Here is a 24663-nt window from a genome sequence, read left to right on the forward strand (position 1 = left end):
TGGGGAGTGGACGTAGGTGCTAAGGAGAGCACCGAACCACTATACTTCTTGTTGTTTGTATTGTGATTTGTTTAATTCCACTAACTTATCATTTAGCATAAGTAAGATAGTTAAAATTAAGAGAAACCAATTCATCCCCCCCCCCTCTTGGCTTGTCACCTTGGGCAACACAATTAATTGAGTTACAATTCTATTTCATAACACTTAATTCTCAATTAAGTTTAGACTTATGAAAGTTTTGATCATTACATATTTCTTTTTAATTACATATTAATTACAATCTTTCAGTTCTTAAAATATATTTTCAGATCTGAGCTTTTGTAATTAATCATATGTAATTAGATTTAATTCATGTTTAAGTCATTATATTTTATGTTCATGCATCACATATACATAACAACATGAATTAACACAAACAACATACATCTTATGTATCTGTTTTTTCACTTTTATTTTCAGATCTGATTTGTTTATTAAAATTAGAGATCATATGAATCATAAATTTTATTTAGATCTAATCTAAACAATATTATGATTTCAGATTTATTTATGTTACAAATCTTAACACAAACATGCATCATATGCATTCAAAATTTCAGATCTAGTTAATCATGCATAATCAGCAATTAAATCAATCATAAAAAATACTTTAGATCTAATCTAAGCTTGCTCATGATTTCAGATTTAATTACAAAAAATAAAACATAAAAGTTTAAACATGAACTTGGCTCTGATACCACTGAAAGTGAATCCTAGGTTCTTCGGTGTTAAGCATGCTGGTTTTTTTTTTCAAAAAAAATCATGGCTGAACCTGATCGGGTTGCCTACGTACCCCTTCATAAGAGGGATCAAGCCAAACGTAGTTCTTTTTAAGTTTCAAAAATGCAGCGAAAAAATCGAATCAAACAATTTAATTCATGAATGCTTACAAGATCAAATCTAGAAATCAGCACCTTAAGAACACATAGGATTATGCCGGAATCGTTTAAACAATTATACTAAAACTTTCATTCATGATTAACTATCAGATCTGAAACTTAAGAACTCTATTCCAATTAATCTCCGAATATCCATCGAATGGATTCTGGAGATATCTCCGTGAGGAGCCCCAAAAGAGGATAAAACCTCAGAGAATCGGACCTAGATCTTGACACCATAATAAATGATTAATGCTAGATTAATACCTTTTATGATGGATGAAAGTTGTGGATCTGATCCTTGACTTTGCAGCCACGCACACGAATGGCCTCTACGAGAAGTACACGCGAAGTTCCTGAAGAGATCCAATCCTGCGGAAGTGCTAGCTTGCGCAGAATTTCTTGAGGCTGAAATTTGATCTTCCCAACGCTATCAACTTTTGATCCGCCTTTTTGGAAGAACTTGGAGGAAAGGTTTATAGGGATTGAAGAGGACTTAGATCTGATCTAAAGACTCTTATCAGGGACTCCTAACACTAATGGCGCGATAGACTTAGAGGAGGAAGAAGTCAGCTAGATTGAATGCAGAATTTTTTCATGCATGAATTAGGGTTTCTCTCTTTTCTTTTTCCCTTTTTTTCTGCTTTTTCTCTCTTTTTTTCTTGAATTCGACCACCAGCTGATGGAGGTCCTTTTAATATTGCTATACCAACCATCCCATATTTGTGGAGGATTTTGTGGGGTTTTAAATTTTGAATTCAAAATTCAAGTTCATGTGCCATTACATGATGAAAATTGATCTAATCTAAACCATTCATCATGTTGCCACTTCCCTCTTTCAATTTTGAAATTTCCATACCCCCAATCAGATTAGAGGGTCACGTGATGATTTTGTGGTGATTAAATTCGAAATTCAACCTTAATTAGAGGTGAGATAAAGATAAGGATGACATATGCCATGAAGAGAGAGAATTTAAACTTATCTAATTCTTTTCATAAATTTATCTCTCCATTTCGACCAATCTAATGATGAAAGAGGTCTCTGATATTGCCAAGTGTCCCATGGCATCATTAAATAAATTAAATTAATTTTTAATCATATTAAAAATCAATTTATGGTGCCATGCATGGATATGTGACTAGTGGATTTCAAGATTCGAACAGTTTTAGATCAAACCCATTTAATTTAATTAAATCCTAACAATTAGAATGATCCAATTACCATGGGTTGAACCTAATCCAATTAGGTCAATCCCTAATTAAGCACAAATTTAATCTAATTTAATTTGGTCAACCTAAGTCCTCTTGATTCAGATCTAATCCAATCAGGTCAAAAACTCTGATTGAGCCCAGAATTGAATGTAATTCAATTTGGCTCATCCTTAGTCTAATTACTCAATCCAAATGAGTTCATTAGAAATCTAATTACTAATTAATCCTCCGATAATTACTTTAATTATTTTATAAGATACTTTGCCAATCAAATTTACCAAATTACCCTGAATGATTCTTAATCATTCATTAGCCTTCTTGATCAATTAAGAATCTTCTATGCGTGTGACCTCATAGGTTCGAATCTAAGCCGGTAGTATAGGAACGACTTCCTACACTAATCGATGTGACCATCTAGCAATGGTACCCGATGTCCAGATAGATCGAATATATGCGAAGCAAATATTCTGGAACCCTAAACTATGGTTACTGTATAATTCAATCCCTTTGACTCCTAATGCCAGGATGACTTAGAGCTCACTGTCAACCCTATAATTAGTACGTCCATTATGTGATTAACTTTACATATCCTGTGACTCCTCACTGAGATTATCCTAGCTAAGGTTTTGCTAAATTAATCACAAGACATTATCTCCTATTTTCAGGAGGGGTCAATTCTATCTCGACTCACAACTGACTACGCAAGTACTTGACTGCACCCAGTGACCTTCCGTCACTGAATTAGAAATTCAGATAGTCCGGTACCAAAGTACAATGAGTTGCTTGCTAGTCACAGTTTGCGGTCTCAGGTCAGAGGTCCAAACTTATACCCATATCCACTCGGAACATCTCTTGATAGTAGAGTGTTTCGAAATTGGTCACGTTCAATGAAATATACTCCTACACTTCACCTGTGTGGCATACCAGTGTCTCCACACTCCTTGGTTAAGAGGACAACCAACGTATATATCACACAACGACCTAATCTTGATAATGCTGTCGTCCTTGTAACAACATATCATTTGGTCGCGAACTAGTTTAAGGACTCGAAGATAAATCCTCCTTTATCATTAATAAGTCCAAGGACTTCATCATATAAGAGTTCATTTGAAGATGTAAAATGATGAATAATGCGAAAAAAAAAGACTTTATTGATTTGTCAATTCATTTACAAAATTCAATCATCAATATGCTGACGATTGACATTTAGGATACAATTCCCGACACTAGCTCCTTGCAAAGACCTCTCATGACTATCAAATAGATTGGAAGAAATCTGCAACATACCTCTTTGAAGAAGAACCCTTTCTTCTTTGATCTTACACGCAATGGAGGAAGAGGAAGGAGGAACCTTGCACGTGGATCTTCCTTGCCTTGCTACCATGGAAGAAGAGGAGGATGAAGACCCCTTGCTACCGTGGAGAAGGAGGAAGAAAAAGAGGAGGCGTGGAGAGGAAGAGGAGAGAATTAATTCATAATGTCTCCCTTACTACCCTTTTATAGATTGGGTTTAGGGCCTCTCCTAATCTTATTAGGAGTATGGGACTATAACCAATCCTTGGATTAATGCCAAGTGTCCAATTCTTGTGCTCATAGATGCATGACATGTGTCCACTTAATCAATTGATTAATTTTCTAATCATATTAGGATTCCTAATCTCATTAGGAGAATTAATTAATTTGGGAGCATGCATCCTACGATGCCATGTGGACTTTAAAGTCCGCATAGTGTGAACATGACTTAAGTCATATTCATCCTATGACGACATGTGGTCTTTAAAATCCGCACAAACCTTGGTTTAATCAAATTGACCCAATCATGAACCCAAATCAATTTGGGTCGAACCCAATTTGATTTGGCTCATTAAATCAGCCCAATTGCAATCCAATTGCAATCATCTCCACTTAATTCTTCTTTCATTAACTTACTAACACTTAGTGGGTTAATTCAATCACCAATCATATCGATGATTGATTTCTATTGTGATTCCAAATCACAATTATGATAGTCTGACTAATTAAATTCTCTATGTGTGTAACTCCGTAGGTTCTATTCTGACTGATAGTGAGACATATTGAGATCTCCATCTCAATATCACTGAAATTTCTTTCAGTGGACTGAAACGATTTCAGTTCTACTCTCAGGGTTCACTGATCACCAAGTGAATGCCTTTGACTCTCACAATCCACTAGTAACACCTAGCAGTATATGGTGGCAACCCAGCAGAATGGAATGTCTGAACCTCTAGGTGCAGTTAGCGTATGATACAGTCCCTCTATCATGGATTCCGACGTGATGAAGGTTATGGATATCTCGTCAAACCCCATCGTCTGTCATATGTCAAAGTTATACGACTTCCAGTTCGAGATATGGAAAACTCTTTTTCCAAAATACCTGGCCAGAAATTTATCGAACTTAGTCTCATAAATCACATAGGATCACTCCTAATCTATCAAGGTCGATAGATCCCATCTAGATGCAACTCTATTCCAAAATGAACCTACTGTAGCCAATCTGCACTACAAGAACTCGAATGGCTAGGGCCCAAGTTCACATGCTCATCAAACTACAGCAACCCACAGTGAATAGCTGAGGCATCGCAGGTCAAAGGACTCATACAACTGCAGCATAAGTAGTCACTGACGAGTGGATAGACATCCATGTGACTATTATTTTTGGTCACGCTCAGTACTTTATTCTTTAACAAGTACTTGCATAATCACTCCAGTATCTCTACACCGTGGACTCGAGACTCGTCCATCTGATTAAGTGATCTGTGCACTAATCTCAGCGGATCGATCGCCATCCTTCGTGATGGATCCATCGATCAGGAGCATTTAGAAATTAATCCCTAATGACACATGCCTCAAATTCTCAACTTCTTGAGAATATGTGTCATCATCTATTAATTTCTTGGACGATTCACCGACACATACAAACATTAAATGAAAAACAAATTGCCCAGTCTTATTATTAATAAGAGTCAAATTATAAATTTGTGCCTCATATTACAAATATGCATCAGCTACGTTGGCTTCTAGGGCATACTTTTAACAGCAGACCTTGTGATCTCCATCACTGGAAGTAAAACCTAAAGGATGCTCCATATATATATCTTCATCAAGATATCCATTCAGGAAAGTAGTTTTCACATCCATCTGCCAAATTTCATAATCATTAAATGCTGCAATGGCAAGCAATTTTCGAATAGATTTCAGCATGGCTACAGGTGAAAAGGTCTTCTGATAGTTAATGGCTTCGCGCTGACTATACCCTTTCGCCACTAGCCTTGCCTTATAGGTCTCTATCTTTCCATCCGAACCTATCTTTCTTTTGTAGATCCATTTACATCCAATAGGTACTATACCTTCTGGTGGATCTACTAAGGTCCAGGCTTGGTTGGAATACATGGAGTCTATCTCTGACTTCATGGCTTCCAGTCATTTCTCGGAATCGATATCAGATATTGCCTCGTTGTAGGTATTGGGATCTTGTATGTATTCCCTATCTTCCATGAGGAACATTTTCTCGGTATCCTCTATAAGCATACCTAAGTATCTATCATGAGGATGGGAGACCCTACTAGATCTACAAGGTGGAGGAGGTACTACGTGTACTGGCTCTATATGAATAGGTTATATAGGATCCATAACTCGTTGCTTTTCAGAGACTTTCTCTTCAAGCTCAATTTTTCTCCCACTGCCTCTATCAAGGATAAACTGTTTTTCCAAAAAGATGGCATGTCAGCTCACAAATACATTGTGATCCTCTAAGACGTAAAAATTGTATCCTAATGACTCTTTAGGATATCCTATAAAACGAGCATTAACGGTCCTAGCCTCTAACTTGTCTGCTTGTAGTCGCTTGACATGGGCCGGACATCCCCAAATCTTGAGATGACCAAGACTCGGCTTCTTACTGTGCCATATCTCATACTGTATGGTACGAACGGATTTAGAAAGAACTTTATTCAATAAGTAAATTGCGGTAAGTAAGGCATCTCCCCAAAGAAATATAGGTAAATCAGTGAAGTTCATCATGGATCGGACCATATTCAATAGAGTCCAATTCCTTCTCTCTGACATCCCGTTGAGTTGAGGTGTACCTGAAGGCGTCCATTGTGAGACTATGCCATTTTCTTTGAGATAGTTCCAAAATTTTTCACTAAGGTATTCTCCTCCTCGATCTGATCGAAGAGCCTTAAGGATTTTTCCAGTTTGTTTTTCTACTTCATTTCTGAACTCTTTGAACTTTTCAAAAGATTCAGATTTGTATCTCATAAGATACACATACCCATATCGTGAATAATCATCGGTAAAGGTAATGAAGTATGAATAACAGTTCCTGGCTAGCACATCAAATAGGCCACACACATCAGTGTGAACTAGGGTAAGTATTTTAGTGGTCCTCTCCCCATGTCCTACAAAGGGTAGTCTAGCCATTTTTTCTTAAAGACAAGACTCACAAACTGGATATGACTCAAAAGTCAATGAGCCGAGAAGCTCATCTTTCTCCATTTTGTTCATTTTGTCCTCTCCAATATATGTTAGGATCTGTCACATACCGCAGAGAATTTCAAAAAAAATTTAGATCTGCAGCGGAAGGCATGCAAGATCCCGTTCATCATATGAACGTATTTTAAAACCATCGTTTGTAGATGGATTAGGATTAAATTCTTATAAACTATTTTTAAATCATTAAGAAGATCAGATCTTCACCTTTTGCGGGTAGATAGTCTTTGCAAATCTGATTTACGTGGATTTGTTGAAGGTTCGATGGAAGCCGCACATGCGTCCGACCTCTACGGATATCCACATGAGGTAAAGCACCGATCGAAGCTTTTGGATCTCCTCGGGTGCTAGTTCCCTTGCAGAGATGGCTATTGATGGCTGATATCCCTCTCCTTTGAATCAACTCTTGATTGCTTTGAGAGGAGGAAGAAGAAGGAGGGATGTAGGAAGAAGAATGTAAAGCCCGCAGCCTTTCCTTTTTCCTTTCGCGTTGGAACCAAAGAATGGAAGGAAGAAGGGCCATGCCACAAGCCTTTTTTTTCTTGCTTTCTTGCGGCTAAAAGGAGGGATGGAAAGAGGTTCCCTTTGAACCCTGTTGGGAACCCGCCCATGCCGCTGATATTTCAAAAATTTTTCAGATGGAGCGGAATCGGCATGCATGGGTTCGACGTTCATCGCATGAACGTTGTTTCGAGACCTTTCGTAATTAGGTAAGAATTAAGACTTTTAAAACTATTAGGAAGATCAGATCTTCACCTTGTGCGGGTAGATGATCACCGCAAATCTGAATTCGTGGTTTTGGAAGAGGGTTCGCTTGAAGCCGTTCAAACGTCCGGCCTCTACGGGTATCCACACGAAGCAGGATCCGATCCAAGCTCTCTATCTCACCGGGGTGCTAGCTCCCTTGCAGAGATAGCTTTGATGGCTGATGTCCTCCCTCTCAATCAACTCTTGATTGTGCTTGGAAGGAGGAAGAAGAAGGATGAAGAAGAGGATGAAGATGAGCCCCTACGCAGCCTTCTGCTGTTCCTTGCGTTGGATGAAGGAAGGGAAGGGAAAGGAAGCCGCCAACTCTTGGCTTTTCTTCTCCCTTTGCTTGCGGCTGAACCAAGAGGAGGAGAGGGGGCTTCCACGGCTTGAAGAGGAAGAAAAAGATTCATCTAGGGCGCCGGCCCTAGTCCTCCTTTAATAAGGATGAAGGGCTCCTACAAGTTAGGAGCCCTTGACAACTTTCCAAGAGGGGGCGCCGGCCCCCTCTCTCTTCATGTCGCACCTAATCAAGTGGAGAGGGGCTGATGCCCCTCTTACTTGGTTAGCCTAATCCTCTTCCAAAGAGGATTAGGTCCCTCTTTTATGGTTTAATCCTATTCTAATTAGGATTAGCCAATTTGGGTTCAATCTATGCTAGTCCAAATCCAATTAGGACTTGAATGAACCATGACTCAATTGAAATCTTCAATCCTAATCCAATTAGGAGTCATGTTGATTCATTAGATTAATAATTAATTTAGACTTAAGGAATCCTAATCCAATTAGGATGTATTTAATTTTAGTCCTAATCCAATTAGGACTCTATTTGAATCCGAAGTCCTAATCCAATTAGGATTTCTAGGAATCCTACTCCAAGTAGGAATCCAATTTTAATTCAAAATTCCTAATCTCATTAGGATTGTAGGAATCCTATTCCAAGTAGGAATCCCAGTCTTACTCCAACTAGGATTCCCAGTCCTAATCCAATTAGGACTCTAGGAATCCTACCCGAAGTAGGACTCTTGTTTCAAGTCCAATTAATTAATTTCCTTTGTTCCTTTCTTCAACTTCTTATCAATCAAATTGATTACTTGTGATTCCTAATCACGATTTCAACCATCGGATCGGTCAATACTTCTAGTGTGTGTGACCCCATAGGTTCTATTCTGACTGGTAGTGAGATATATTGTGATCTCTATCTCAATATCATTGAAAACTCCTTTCAATGGGTTGGAACGATTCCAACTCAACTCATTAGGGTTTATCGATCATCGAGATAATCCCTGTGAGTCCCACCATCCACCAGTGACACCTAGCAGCATGTAGTGGCTACCCAGCAGAATGGAATGATGAACCTCTAGGTGCAGTTAACATGTGATACAGTCCTACTATCGTGGATCCCTACAGGACGGAGGTCATGGACAACTCGTCAAACCCCATCGTCTGTCATATGTCAAGATTTATTCGACTTGAGTTCGATAGTGGAAAACTCTTTTTCCACTTTATATTACTGCCCTGGCCAAGGTCTTAGAACTCAGTCTAATAAATCACATAGGATCACTCCTCTTCTATCAAGGTCGATAGATTCCTTATAGGTGCATACCCTACTCCTACAGTGAACCTACTGCAGCCAATCTACACTGCATGGACCCATATGGCTAGAGACCATGTATGTGTGCAGTCAAACTACAATAACCTCACTGTGAGTAGCCGAAGCACCGCAGGTCAAAGGACCAGTCACACTACTGCAACATCAAGCAAGTCACTGACGAGTGGATAGACATCCAAGTGACTTCTTGTCTTGGTCACGCTCAGTACCCTTGTTCTCTAACAAGCACCTGCACTATCACTTCAGTGTCCCTACACTGTGGACTCAAGTCTCGTCCATCCAGAAGGAAAGTGATCTGTGCACTGATCGGATCGATCACCGTCCTCGTGATGATCCATTGATCAGGAGCATTTAGAAATTAATCACCAATGATACATGGCTCAAATTCTCAACTCTTGAGAATATGTATCATCATCTTATTAATTCCTTGGACGATTCATAGATACATAAATAATATGAATGAAAAGATGCCTTTTATTTATTCAATAATAAACAGTCAAGTACAAAATTATGTCCCTAGAATCAACAATGTGTCAGCCAAATTGGCTTCTAGGGCATACATCTAACAATCTCCCACTTGCACTAAAGCCAATTGATCATATATCTTAGGCCCATCTTCTCAAGGTGGGCTTCAGTCTTTTGCTGACTCAGCTGCTTAGTGAACGGGTCTGCCACGTTATCCGCGGAGTCTACTCTCTGCACCTCTACATCATAGTCGCGTATGAAATGGAAGCGCCGCTCTATGTGCTTGGACTTCTGATGAGACCATGGCTCCACAGCTAGTGCTATGGTGCCAATGTTATCGCAGTAAAGTGTTATGGCATCTGATGACATTACACCTAACTCTGCAATTAACTTTTAATCAGAAGGTTTCTACTGCACCCTTAGATACGGCTTAACATTCAGCTTCTAAGGTAGAATCTATAATGATCGGTTGTTTGGAACTCTTCCAATTTACTGAATCACAATTGCACATATTCTGATGTAGACTTTCTATCATCAATATGTGTGCATCCTTCTACCTTCAACTCTGATCTTCTCCCAAAGACCAAGAACATGTCCTTAGTTCTTCTCAAGTACTTAAGACTGTTCTTCACAGCTATCCAGTGCTTCTTGCCTGGATCCGACTGATATCTGCTTGTGACACTCACAGCAAGAGCTATATCAGGTCGTGTACACAGCATGGCATACATGAGGCTTCCTATTGCCGATGCATAGGAAATCTTGCTCATGCGTTGAATCTCTTCAGATGTGTTGGGGCACATCTTCTTGGAGAGATGAATTCCATGCCTTAGGGGTAAGAGACCCCTCTTGGAGTTTTCCATGCTGAACCTTTTCAGCACCTCCTCTATACACATCTTCTGTGAAAGGCCAAGCATCCTTTTAGATCTATCTCTATAGACCTTTATTCCCAAAATATCGGATGCTTCCCCAAGGTCTTTCATGGAGAATTCTTTTGACATCCAGACCTTGACCGAGGTTAGCATGGAAATATCATTCCCAATCAGGAGAATGTCATCTACGTACAGTACGAGAAAAACGATAGCACTCCCACTAACCTTTTTGTAAACACACGGTTCCTCTTCGTTTTTGATGAAATCAAACGTTTTGATTGCATCATCGAAACGAGTGTTCCAACTCCGAGATGCTTGCTTTAGTCCATAGATGGACCTTTGCAGCTTGCAGACCTTGTGATCTCCATTACTGGAAGTGAAACCCAAAGGCTGTTCCATATAGATATCTTCATCAAGATATCCATTCAGGAAAGCAGTTTTCACATCCATCTGCCAGATTTCATAATCATGAAATGCTGCAATGGCAAGCAATGTTCGGATGGATTTTAGCATGGCTACAGGTGAAAAGGTCTCCTGATAGTCAATGCCTTCGCGTTGACTATACCCTTTCGCCACAAGCCTTGCCTTATAGGTCTCTACCTCTCCATCCGAACCTATCTTCCTTTTGTAGATCCATTTGCATTCAATAGGTACAATACCTTCTGGTGGATCTACTAAGGTCCAGACTTGGTTGGAATGCATGGAGTCTAACTCTGACTTCATAGCTTCCAGCCATTTCTCGGAATCGATATCAGATATCGCCTCGTTGTAGGTTTTGGGATCCTGTATGTGATCCCTATCTCCCACTAGGAACATTTCCTCGGTATCCTCTTCAAGTATACCTAAGTATCTATCGGGAGGATGGGAGACCCTACTAGATCTACGAGGTGGTCGAGGGACATCATGTACTGGCTCTGTATGAATGGGTTCAATAGGATCCATGATTCGTTGCTTTTCAGAGACTTTCTCTTCAAGCTCAATTTTCCTCCCACTGCCTCTATCAAGGATAAACTGATTTTCCAAGAAGATGGCATGATGGCTCACAAACACATTGTGATCCTCTAAGACGTAAAAATTGTATCCTAATGACTCTTTAGGATATCCTATAAAACGAGCACTTATGGTCCTAGCCTCTAACTTGTCCGCCTGTAGTCTCTTGACGTGGGCCGGACATCCCCAAATCTTGAGATGACCCAGACTTGGTTTCTTACCATGCCATATCTCATACGGTGTGGTAGGAACGGATTTAGAGGGAACTCTATTCAACAAATAAATCGCTGTGAGTAAGGCATCTCCCCAAAGGAACATAGGTAAATCAGTGAAGCTCATCATGGACCTGACCATATCTAATAGGGTCCGATTCCTCCTCTCTGACACCCCGTTGAGTTGAGGTGTACCCGGAGGTGTCCATTGTGAGACTATGCCGTTTTCTTTGAGATAGTCCCGGAATTCTCTACTAAGGTATTCTCCTCCTCGATCTGATCGAAGAGCCTTAAGAGGTTTTCCAGTTTGTTTTTCTACTTCATTCTTGAACTCTTTGAACTTTTCAAAAGACTCAGACTTGTATCTCATAAGATACACATACCCATACCGTGAGTAATCATCGGTAAAGGTAATGAAGTAAGAATAACGTCCCCTGGCTAGCACATCGAATGGGCCACATACATCTGTATGTACTAGGGCAAGTAATTCAGTGGTCCTCTCCCCATGTCCTACAAAGGGCAGTCTTGCCATTTTTCCTTGAAGACAGGACTCGCAAACTGGATATGACTCGGAAGTCAATGAGCCTAAAAGCCCATCTTTATCCATTTTGTTCATTCTGTCCTCTCCAATATGGCCAAGCCTGAGGTGCCACAAATATCTTTGGTTTATCTCATCTCTGGATCTTTTGGATCCTTTGGCACTCACTTCTTGCTCGTTAACATTCACAGATACATCCATATGTAAATGATAGAGACTGTCAATCATGAAACCACGTGCGACTATTTTATTTCTCAAATAAATAGAACAGCAGTCTTTGTCAAATGTAAAAACATGACCTTCCTGTGCTAGACATGAAACAGAAATCAAATTTCTGCTAGCAACAGGTACATAATAGCAGTCTCTAAGTATTAAACTAAATCCAGACGGTAGTCGCAGATGGTAGGTGCCCACAGCCACAGCAGCAACTTTTGCCCCGTTGCCAACCCGAAGGGTTACCGCACCTTCCGCCAGCCTTCTACTTTCCTTTAGACCCTGCATGGTAGTGCACAAATGAGCACTAGAACCAGAATCTATAACCCAACTAGAAGTAGAAGAAACCGTTAGATTAGTTTCAATTATGAGCAAGTCTATACCTTCTGAAGGTGTGTCACCTTTCTTGTTCTTCAGGCTCTCGAGGTATGAAGGACAGTTCCTCTTCCAGTGGCCTTCGACATTGCAGTGGAAACATTTTTCTTTGTCGTTAGCCTTTTTCTTTTGAACTTCCTTCTTTGGCTTCTTGTCTTTCTTCTGCTTCTTAGCAGGCTTCTTTTTCTTCCAAGTAGACTTTCTCTTGGAACCAGAAGTCAACTCAGCAGCAAGGACATTGCCCCTTGAACCTTTCAAGGCTCCCTCAGCAGTTACCAACATGTTGATTAGTTCAGTCTTAGTGCATTCAATCTTATTCATGTGGTAGTTTACTATAAACTGACCAAATGAATCAGGAAGTGACTGTAGGATCAAATCCACTTGTAATTCCTTGTGCATGTCCATACCGAGCTTCTCAAGCTCCTCTAGGTCCTTGATCATGGTCAGACCGTGATCATGGACAGACTGCCCCTCGCGCATCTTCGCTTTGAAGAGCCTCTTGGACACTTCAAAACGAGCTGTGCGACTCTGCTCACCATACAACTCTTGTAGGTGTGCCAGTATGTCCCTAGCAGTCTTTATATTTTCATGCTGGCATTGGAGTTCATTAGACATGGATGCCATCATATAGTATTTTACTCTAATGTCATCATCCAACCACTTTTTATGCATTTCACGCTGAACATCAGTAGGACGTGCTGGTAGTGTGGGGATATCTGAATCGAGTATGTAGCCTATCTTCTCACAGTCCAAAACTATTTTGAAATTTCTAAGCCAGTCTTTGTAATTGGTTCCGGTCAGTCGGTTGGTCTCAAGAATACGGGTCAAAGGGTTTGAAGCCGACATTGTATCTGCAGAGAGTAAAGATTCTAGTTAGACTTTTGTACTTGATCCTAATCTGTTCTAAGGTCTTTTAGAACAAATGTAACTCCCACTATTTTCTCGAATCCCTCACACTCCCCTGGTAGGGAAACGGAAATCCCACACGACTAGGATTTCTAGTGGGTACTGCGGTCCCACCAATTTACATGCCACCTCACCTAACAGTTATTGGTGACACATAGATGGATGAGTGTACAACTCTTGTACAATGCTTCTCAAGCATGTTGCAGTGTAACTTGGTCTCTAAGCCATGAAGACCTCACCTAACAGTTATTGGTCCCATTTCTTAGTTAAGTCAGACCCACCGTATAACTGTAGGAATAAAGTCGTCATTGGGTCCTCACCTAACAGTTATTGGTGCCCAACCCCACCTTTACCCTACAACATCTCATGTCTATAGAGAGGTCCAGCCCCCCGATGCAACTTGACCACTGTGTCCAGCCGAGACAAATCAACATCAGAAAGGCCTTAGCAGCTCTACTACAGTGGAAGACCTATTGACTTAATATTGGTTAATCAGGTCTTAGTGTTTGCAACTTGAGCCCTTCATAAGAGGTAATCGAACAATTGGCCAGGTAAGCAGGTGGGAGGCTCCCCTTACTCAGAGAGTAAGGTCCTAATTAAGTAACCACCTTTCATGCTTTCCTAGACACCAATTAGATCAATTAATCTAATATGACTTGCTCATGTCGGTTCACTCTCGACTTGATTGAGGAGGTTTTGATTTAGGTCTCAATTGGGTTTGATACATCATATGTAAACCTATCTACCCGACTCGCATTCACATCACATGCAAACGGCTCATCACAGGCAGTTATAATCGCAGCATCAAATTAAAGCTAAACTTTAAATAGGTGATGATCATGGATTCTAATTAGGTCGTATTACAAGCACATGCACATCAATCGATTAAGTGGTCTTCAACTCTTGAATTGGTTCTAAGCCTCCTTGATTCGATCCTTGATCAACTCTTGATCCCATCGCCATCAACCGCTTAGATCACCTTTCATCTCATGCCTTTGCTTCAACTTGATCGTTGATGTACATCACATCACAGAAATACAACCAGATGTAAAATAAAAATAAAAATAAATTACATCTCCTTTTAGGAGGCACGCAGGCCTCTCAAAACATCAAATAAGATGCATGCAAGCATCTGAAAAATTACATGACATCGCAGATCACATCGCAGGTCATTATATTTGATACCAAAAGGGGTTGAATCCTATGATCATCACCGTATGCAACAAGTATAATTTTCAGATCTGAAAACTAACTGATTATATCATGACATAGGTCGCTGATCATGCTAATCATGATTCTAAACTTTGTAATCCCATTAACAATGCAATTAGAATCATCTTTTTATCACATAAAAATCAGCATGCAAAAAATCAGCACCCCTGAAAAATCTGCATGCAGAATTTTTCAGCATGCATGATCATTCAATTTTCAGATCTAATAAGCCTTTAGATAATTAATTCTTACCTTAATCTACGAAGCCTAGGCTCTGATACCACTGTTGGGAACCCGCCCATGCCGCTGATATTTCAAAAATTTTTCAGATAGCAGCGGAATCGGCATGCACGGGTTCGACGTTCATCGCATGAACGTTGTTTCGAGACCTTTCGTAATTAGGTAAGAATTAAGACTTTTAAAACTATTAGGAAGATCAGATCTTCACCTCACGCGGGTAGATGATCACCGCAAATCTGAATTCGTGGTTTTGGAAGAGGGTTCGCTTGAAGCCGTTCAAACGTCCGGCCTCTACGGGTATCCACACGAAGCAGGATCCGATCCAAGCTCTCTATCTCACCGGGGTGCTAGCTCCCTTGCAGAGATAGCTTTGATGGCTGATGTCCTCCCTCTCAATCAACTCTTGATTGTGCTTGGAAGGAGGAAGAAGAAGGATGAAGAAGAGGATGAAGATGAGCCCCTACGCAGCCTTCTGCTGTTCCTTGCGTTGGATGAAGGAAGGGAAGGGAAAGGAAGCCGCCAACTCTTGGCTTTTCTTCTCCCTTTGCTTGCGGCTGAACCAAGAGGAGGAGAGGGGGCTTCCACGGCTTGAAGAGGAAGAAAAATATTCATCTAGGGCGCCGGCCCTAGTCCTCCTTTAATAAGGATGAAGGGCTCCTACAAGTTAGGAGCCCTTGACAACTTTCCAAGAGGGGGCGCCGGCCCCCTCTCTCTTCATGTCGCACCTAATCAAGTGGAGAGGGGCTGATGCCCCTCTTACTTGGTTAGCCTAATCCTCTTCCAAAGAGGATTAGGTCCCTCTTTCATGGTTTAATCCTATTCTAATTAGGATTAGCCAATTTGGGTTCAATCTATGCTAGTCCTAATCCAATTAGGACTTGAATGAACCATGACTCAATTGAAATCTTCAATCCTAATCCAATTAGGAGTCATGTTGATTCATTAGATTAATAATTAATTTAGACTTAAGGAATCCTAATCCAATTAGGATGTATTTAATTTTAGTCCTAATCCAATTAGGACTCTATTTGAATCCGAAGTCCTAATCCAATTAGGATTTCTAGGAATCCTACTCCAAGTAGGAATCCAATTTTAATTCAAAATTCCTAATCTCATTAGGATTGTAGGAATCCTATTCCAAGTAGGAATTCCAGTCCTACTCCAACTAGGATTCCCAGTCCTAATCCAATTAGGACTCTAGGAATCCTACCCGAAGTAGGACTCTTGTTTCAAGTCCAATTAATTAATTCCCTTTGTTCCTTTCTTCAACTTCTTATCAATCAAATTGATTACTTGTGATTCCTAATCACGATTTCAACCATCGGATCGGTCAATACTTCTAGTGTGTGTGACCCCATAGGTTCTATTCTGACTGGTAGTGAGATATATTGTGATCTCTATCTCAATATCATTGAAAACTCCTTTCAATGGGTTGGAACGATTCCAACTCAACTCATTAGGGTTTATCGATCATCGAGATAATCCCTGTGAGTCCCACCATCCACCAGTGACACCTAGCAGCATGTAGTGGCTACCCAGCAGAATGGAATGATGAACCTCTAGGTGCAGTTAACATGTGATACAGTCCTACTATCGTGGATCCCTACAGGATGGAGGTCATGGACAACTCGTCAAACCCCATCGTCTGTCATATGTCAAGATTTATTCGACTTGAGTTCGATAGTGGAAAACTCTTTTTCCACTTTATATTACTGCCCTGGCCAAGGTCTTAGAACTCAGTCTAATAAATCACATAGGATCACTCCTCTTCTATCAAGGTCGATAGATTCCTTATAGGTGCATACCCTACTCCTACAGTGAACCTACTGCAGCCAATCTACACTGCATGGACCCATATGGCTAGAGACCATGTATGTGTGCAGTCAAACTACAATAACCTCACTGTGAGTAGCCGAAGCACCGCAGGTCAAAGGACCAGTCACACTACTGCAACATCAAGCAAGTCACTGACGAGTGGATAGACATCTAAGTGACTTCTTGTCTTGGTCACGCTCAGTACCCTTGTTCTCTAACAAGCACCTGCACTATCACTTCAGTGTCCCTACACTGTGGACTCAAGTCTCGTCCATCCAGAAGGAAAGTGATCTGTGCACTGATCGGATCGATCACCGTCCTCGTGATGATCCATTGATCAGGAGCATTTAGAAATTAATCACCAATGATACATGGCTCAAATTCTCAACTCCTGAGAATATGTATCATCATCTTATTAATTCCTTGGACGATTCATAGACACATAAATAATATGAATGAAAAGATGCCTTTTATTTATTCAATAATAAACAGTCAAGTACAAAATTATGTCCCTAGAATCAACAATGTGTCAGTCAAATTGGCTTCTAGGGCATACATCTAACAAACCCCTCTTTTATGGTGTGTGGATAGAGATGAACTCCTAAATTTTAGGAGCTCATCTTTATCCCTTTGTGAATTCAAAATAGGAGGGGCATGGCCCCTCCTTTTTCCTTCACGCCACCAGCCAAGGGAGGGGCGTAGGCCCCTCCCTCTTCTCCCATTTGGTTAGCCCCCACTTGATCTTATCATAACCCTAAAACCAATGTCCTAATTTATGGGGTTCATCATCCAATAATAAAACAGATAAGTAGCAAATGATGAAACACAATATCTTTATTGATATATATCGAGTGTCAAAGTACATGATTTGGAGGATTACAAAGAGAAACCTATCAAATGATTGGCTTATAGGGCATCTACTCTTTCAATTTCTCACTTGCACTAAAGCCAATCGCCCTTATATTTTAACCCCATACAATCGAGGTGACGATTGAATTGCTGTCATGGTAGAGCTTTAGTAAATGGGTCTGCTATATTGTTCTTTGTATCTACTCGTTCAATCTTGACGTCTTGTCTTTCAATTATCTCTCGAACAAGGTGGAAGCGTCTCAAAATGTGCTTGGATCTATGATGAGACCTTGGTTCCTTAGCCTGTGCAACAGCTCCAGTGTTATCGCAATAAACTGGGACTGGTCCGGCAATCTCAGGAACTACACCCAGCTCTGTGATGAACTTCTGCATCCAGACTGCTTTCTTAGCAGCTTCACTAACAGCTATGTATTCTGCCTCAGTAGTTGAGTCAGCTACAGTTTGCTATTTGGAACTCTTCCAACTCACAGCTCCACCATTCAAAGTGAAGATATATCCAGAGATTGACTTGCTATCATCTGGATCAGATTGAAAGCTAGAATCTGAATAGCCTTCTAGTTTCAATTCTGATCCTCCATAAATCAGAAAAACATCTCTAGTCCTTCTCAAGTATTTGAGAATACTTTTCACAATTTTTCAATGATCCTCCCCGGGATCTGCCTGAAATCTACTTACCATACCCAAGGCATAAGCTACATCAGGCCTAGTACATAACATAGTATACATGATTGACTCTACTGCTGAAGCATAGGGAATAGAATGACTCTCTTCAGATGTCTTAGGAGACATCTTCCTAGAGAGTTGTATGCCATGTCCTATGGGTAAGAAACCTTTCTTACTTCCATCCATGCTGAACCTCTTCAGCACATTACCTATATACCTAGACTGGGACAAACCTAGCATCCTTTTAGATCTATCTCTATAGATCCTTATACCAAGTATATAGGATGCTTCACCCAAGTCTTTTATGGAAAATTTCTTTGATAGCCAAGTCTTGACCGATTGCATCATTGGAACATCATTTCCAATGACCAATATATCGTCCACATATAATATCAAGAAGACAATAGCACTCCCACTAGTCTTCTTGTACACACAAGGTTCATCTATATTTTTAATGAAGCCAAACTCTTTGACTATCATGTCAAAATGGATGTTCCAACTTCTAGATGCCTGCTTTAATCCATAAATGGATTTCTTAAGCCTACATACTTGATTTGCTCTCCCTCTTGAGACAAATCCCTCTGGCCATCAGCTCCTATCTTCTTCTTGTATACCTATTTGCACCCTATTGGAATCACTCCCTCAGGTGCATCAACCAAAGTCCACACTTGGTTTGTATACATAGAATCTATCTCGAATTTCATGGCGTCCAGTCATCTGTCATAGTCCCTACTCTTGACAGCTTCCGAATAGGTCAGAGGGTCATGATGAGAGCACAAAAGTGCGACCTACATGTCACCTAAATTAGTATTATTGCTAACCGATAATGATAAATTCACTGGATTAATATTATATTTGGGTCTGGCACAGATTTTCATAAATTAGAGATAAAATGCACATTGAGTACAAATTTGACTAAAGAAGAATTCCTTCCCAGATCTGACCCGGTTGAAGATCGGGTCAGGTCCGAGTCAGGTTTGGATCCAAATCAGGTCCAATTTTTCTATGCTTTTGGGAAAGAATTTTGGGTAAATCTAATTTGGCCATATCATAACAATGAGGTACTGGGTGACCCATGACTTGAAAGACTTGCAATTAACCTCCAGTCAAAATAGATGACCTTACAAGCCAAATTTTCATATCATACTATTTTTTTTATCTATATGACTAATTGGACGGAACTTGGTGTCTCCCAGCTCCCGATTCATCTTCCGTGATCCAAGCAGCCGCTCCAGCCGTCCGCAGTGCATCACCGCCTTCCCCTTCCTCTCGAGATCCAGGCTCTCCCTAAATCGTGATTCGCCCTCAAATCCCAGCTCTTCCGTGAACAGCTCATCCCCGACGATCCCGCTTCCAAATCCGCCACGCCATCAACATGAACGCAGCCAAGCTCCATATCGGCTCCTCCCGTCGATCCCGCGTGCCAGCCCAGTTGCAAGGCGTCGCCAAATCCTCAACCTCATCCCCACCGCATGCCAGCAACGCCCATCAGCAGAATCCCAGTGTCCGCTCTCTCCTTACTCCCATGATCACGCCATCATCTCAGCCCCTCCTCCACATTCATCTCCCTCCCAGCAAGGAAAATCCCAGCAGCAGTCCCATGGCATCCCTTCCAAATCCTCCACGCCATCAGCACGATCGCTGCCAGCCGTCACCGCATCCCCAGCTCCCATCCTTCCATCGATCCTGTTGACCACCTAATGGATTTTGATGAATACAAAACACGAGAGTATAATTTCATTTATCTTAACAATTTAATTGAGGATTTCATGTGTTTAATTAAGAATATTGTTAAGAAATGTCTAGGCAAGTTCCCATAATTTTTATGAATTTATTGAAGAATTTTTGAGTTGAAGAAAACAGATCAGGGACAGCCGAGACGTCTCCGGGTTGTCTCAGAGACGTCTCTGGCACAAACAGGAAGAACTGGCACGTCTGGAGACGTCCCCGGTACCTGCGGAGTCGTCCCTGCAAGTAAAAAGCAGACCAGCGGAGTCGTCCCCTAGATAGCGGAGACGGCTCTCTCAGGGTTTTCCAGAGAATGATTTTTTCGGAGATAAGGCAGCGGAGACGTCCCCTGAAGCAGCGGAGTCATCCCCATGCAAAAAGCGCAAACAAGCGGAGACGTCCCCGTAAAGCGTGGAGACGTCCCCGGAGCGCGGAGTCATCCCCGAAGCAGCGGAGTCATCCCCATGCAAAAAGCGCAAACAAGCGGAGACGTCCCCGTAAAGCGCGGAGACGTCCCCGGAGCGCCTGGGACGCGACTGACAATTTTTTCAGGTAGATTTGAATTTCAAACGGTCATATCTTTGTGTCTAACGGCTATATTTGCTTTTTGGGCTATAAAAGGGACCTCTTAAGTGCTTCTCAACAACTTCTTACCAACCCAACACAAGATCATTCAAGAGAGAAGAAAGAAAAAGAGGTTCAAGGGAGTTAGAGCTTTCAAGAGGAGAAATCAAGTGCATTCAAGCTTTCCCATCTGATTTCGAGCTCATCTACTCACTCCCACTTGGCAATCAAAGCTCGCATTCAAGCCAACGTGATCCACATCAGAAGAACCACCATCATCCATGCTTCCAACAGCAAAAAGGGTTCTTCCGATTTTATTGTTTCTCATTGTTATATTTGCTTCTTAAGAGCTTTCAAATCTTTTGTAAAACGTTTGAATATTGAGCTTGTTTCAGTCAAGGGACTTGGAACAAGGGATAGGCGTCCCAAGCCTAAGTTAAAATTGGGGGATTGTAGGGTTCGTTGTTAGCCCGGGGTAAAACAACGAGTTGGGTAGTTCACTCGAAAAACTACCGGATTGTAGGGTTCGTTGTTAGCCCGGGGTAAAACAACGAGTTGGGTAGTTCACTCGAAAAACTACCGGATTGTAGGGTTCGTTGTTAGCCCGGGGTAAAACAACGAGTTGGGTAGTTCACTCGAAAAACTACCGGATTGTAGGGTTCGTTGTTAGCCCGGGGTAAAACAACGAGTTGGGTAGTTCACTCGAAAAACTACCGGATTGTAGGGTTCGTTGTTAGCCCGGTGTAAAACAACGAGTTGGGTAGTGCACTCGCAAAACTACCGGACTGTAATCTGGAGGATTATAGTGAAATTCCCAAGAGGTCTTGGGGAGTGGATGTAGGTGCTAGGGTGCACTGAACCACTATATGTTTGTTGTGTTTGTGATGCTTTTTGTCATTGTCTAACTTGCTCACTTACTTACTTAGATAAATTGCTTGCTTAACTCTTATCCGCGCATCCTTTAGTTGCAAGCATATTCAATTTACTTAATCAAGTCTCACTCAATAAATCAAACTGTTGCTAAGTTTAAATTCCACTGTGCATCTATACAACTTAGCATAATTAATTAAAAAGTGTTAGAAGTAGCCTAAAAGTTTTAAAAGACCCAATTCACCCCCCCTCTTGGGTTGTATCCACTGGGCAACAAGTGGTATCAGAGCAGGTGCTCAAATATTATTTGTAGTCTTAACCGACTAGAGCCAAAGATCATGACAACTCAAATAGATAGTTTTCTAGGAGAAGGACAATCAATTGATACACCACCACTATTTAATGGCATAAACTATACACATTGGAAAATACGCATGCGCATCTTTATTCAATCACAAAACTATTATTTATGGAAAATCATAATAAATGATCTTCACACACTCTCTCAAACTTTTAATGAAAAGGACTTAGCACAATTGAATGCTGATGCCATGAACCTTTTATATTGTGCATTAGATAGGAATGAGTTTAATTGCATATCTTCTTGCATGACTGCTAAAGAAATATGGAATATACTTGAAGACAAATATGAATGCACTAACAAATCTGAAACATCATGTGTAGAAGGAGAGCAGTATCATATTGAAAATCCATGCTTGGTGGCACAAGAGGTACATGCTGAAACTGAAAGCAATTTTACATTTGATGAACTCCATGATGCCTTTTCTGATTTGTATTTAGAATATAGGAAACTTATTTGTAAGAACAAGAACTTGAAGAATGAAAATCAAATTCTAATAGATGAAAAACTGAAACTAACTAGTAAAACTGAAATCTTAATGAAAGAAAATCAAGAACTAAATCAAAGAGATCAATCTCTCACTAAAAGTCATGATAAACTTAAGAAAAACAATGAATTACTTTCAGAAGATAACAGAAGATTAACTAAAGAAGTTGACAAATTAAAACCTGTTGTTGAAAGATTTACCCTCAGCTCTAAAAAATTGAACCTAATGATAAATAATCAAAGAGCTGAATTTGATAAAGCTACATTAGGATATCAACCTTGGTACACCCAAAAATCTTTTAAGAATATGTTTGTTAAAACAGTTTTTAATTATTCTAAAACAGATTCTTATAATACTGATAAACAAAAACTAAGTAAAATCTCTTCTGTTATTCCTAAATCTATACATTACAAATTTGATGAACCTAAAAGAGAAAAACAGAAAACTGAAAGTTTTTCTACTACTCATGTTCGATCTAAGTTTGTTAAATTCAACAAGAGGATACAGAAATACATCCCTTGTAATCCTAAAATCTGTAAATTCATGGACAAAATAGCTATTAAGAAAATATGGGTTACAAAAGGAACAATTATAGCTAACCTACAAGGACCCAAAAGAGCTTGGGTTCCTAAGTTGAAAATATGATTATTCTTCAGCAAATATGTCTAGCTATCCAAGGTTCTAATAAAAGATGTTATCTAAACAATGGATGCTCTAGACATGTGCTAAGGAATTGAATTTAAAATGTAATTAAGAAGAATGAGTTAAATGAAAGAAATAATGATATAAGTTATTATTGCATCCTCTCATATTGAAATTACTTTAGTATTTGATTAAAATATGAATTGCATGTATTGATCAATTTTGTGATATAGAGAATACTTTTGGAAATATAATCAAATCACTTCATTTTATAGTATACTTTACTCACTATTGGATAAGTTGCAAAATGATTAATTTATTAAGAATAATTCTATGAATTCTCTATATGCTTGATTGAGAGTTTTTATCCATGGCATTATTGTTTATTGATCATAGATATGATAATGTGTACTTGGTATGCTTTTGAATATATGCACTATGAATACGAAGATTAAAGAAACCATCTTTAGCATACAAAATCAACTCATGCTAGTATGTACTTAATCTCAAAAGACCTTGCCATTGGCTTACTTAAATTATCTTCTTAAAGGTCAAAGTTTTGCTATGCATGCTAACTAAGGAAACAAACAAAAATCATTTCTAAATCTAAAGATGTTGCTTCCATCTCTAAGTTTTTCAAAAGCTTACATTGGATTTGTTCTTGGCAAATAAAACTGAAGTATTTTTCTGTATTTGCTAAATCTTGTAAAAGTGTTTCAAATGAAAAAGGTTTCCAAATTGTGAAGATAAAGAGTATCATGGCACAGTGTTGAAAACCAAAATTCTGATAAAGGTTATACAGAAAATAATATTAAATTCGATTATTTCAGCACCAAGGACACCTTAAATAAAATAGGATTAATAGAATTCTTGAAGAAATGAAAAAGACAATTGTGTATGATAGTCATCTACTTAAATAATTTTTGAAAGCTATCATCACTGCGTGTCATACATATGATTTCTACTAGATCTATTTTTGATGAAAACTCCTTTTGATCTTCTGAAAAATGGAAAATGAACCATTGCATATCTTTCATAGTTTTCAGTCATTCATACTATGCTTGATATGTTCTTATGAAAATAATGCCATCCTTGGATATCACTCATCAAGCAATGCATATAGAATATTCAATGAAAAGATTTTAGTTGCAGAAATATCAATTCATCTTACTCTTTATGAGACTAATAATCTTTCATGAAGACACTAAAATCAGATTATTTGACATGTTTATGATTAATCTTTTTGCATACATTTAATAATCTGAAACTAAAACACTTAAGAATGTATAAGATTATAATTGGTTAAGTTAAACTAAATCTTTTTTTTTTAATCTGAAATCTTGCCGATGAAATTTGAAAATTTATTAGAACCAAATTGAGTTTTTCAGAAATGCACTTAATGAAGAAAAATTGATGACTATTAAAAGACTAAATCAAGAAAAGATGAAATAGAACTTGATAAGATTCTTACATGATTAGAAGTAAAGATCACCATCATCATTTGCTTGCTTTATGAGCTTTATATTCTGTCAAATGAATGTGTAGAATGCACTCCTATGTGGTTATTTCATTAAAAAGGACATCTAAGTAAAATAACCCCCTTATTTACAAATACATATTACATATCTGATAAAGCATTACGT

Source organism: Phoenix dactylifera, chromosome 18, assembly GCF_051530095.1.
Source record: "Phoenix dactylifera cultivar Ajwa chromosome 18, Ajwa_hap1_PhDact_Kaust_v1.1, whole genome shotgun sequence".
In the NCBI taxonomy this organism is placed as follows: domain Eukaryota; kingdom Viridiplantae; phylum Streptophyta; class Magnoliopsida; order Arecales; family Arecaceae; genus Phoenix; species Phoenix dactylifera.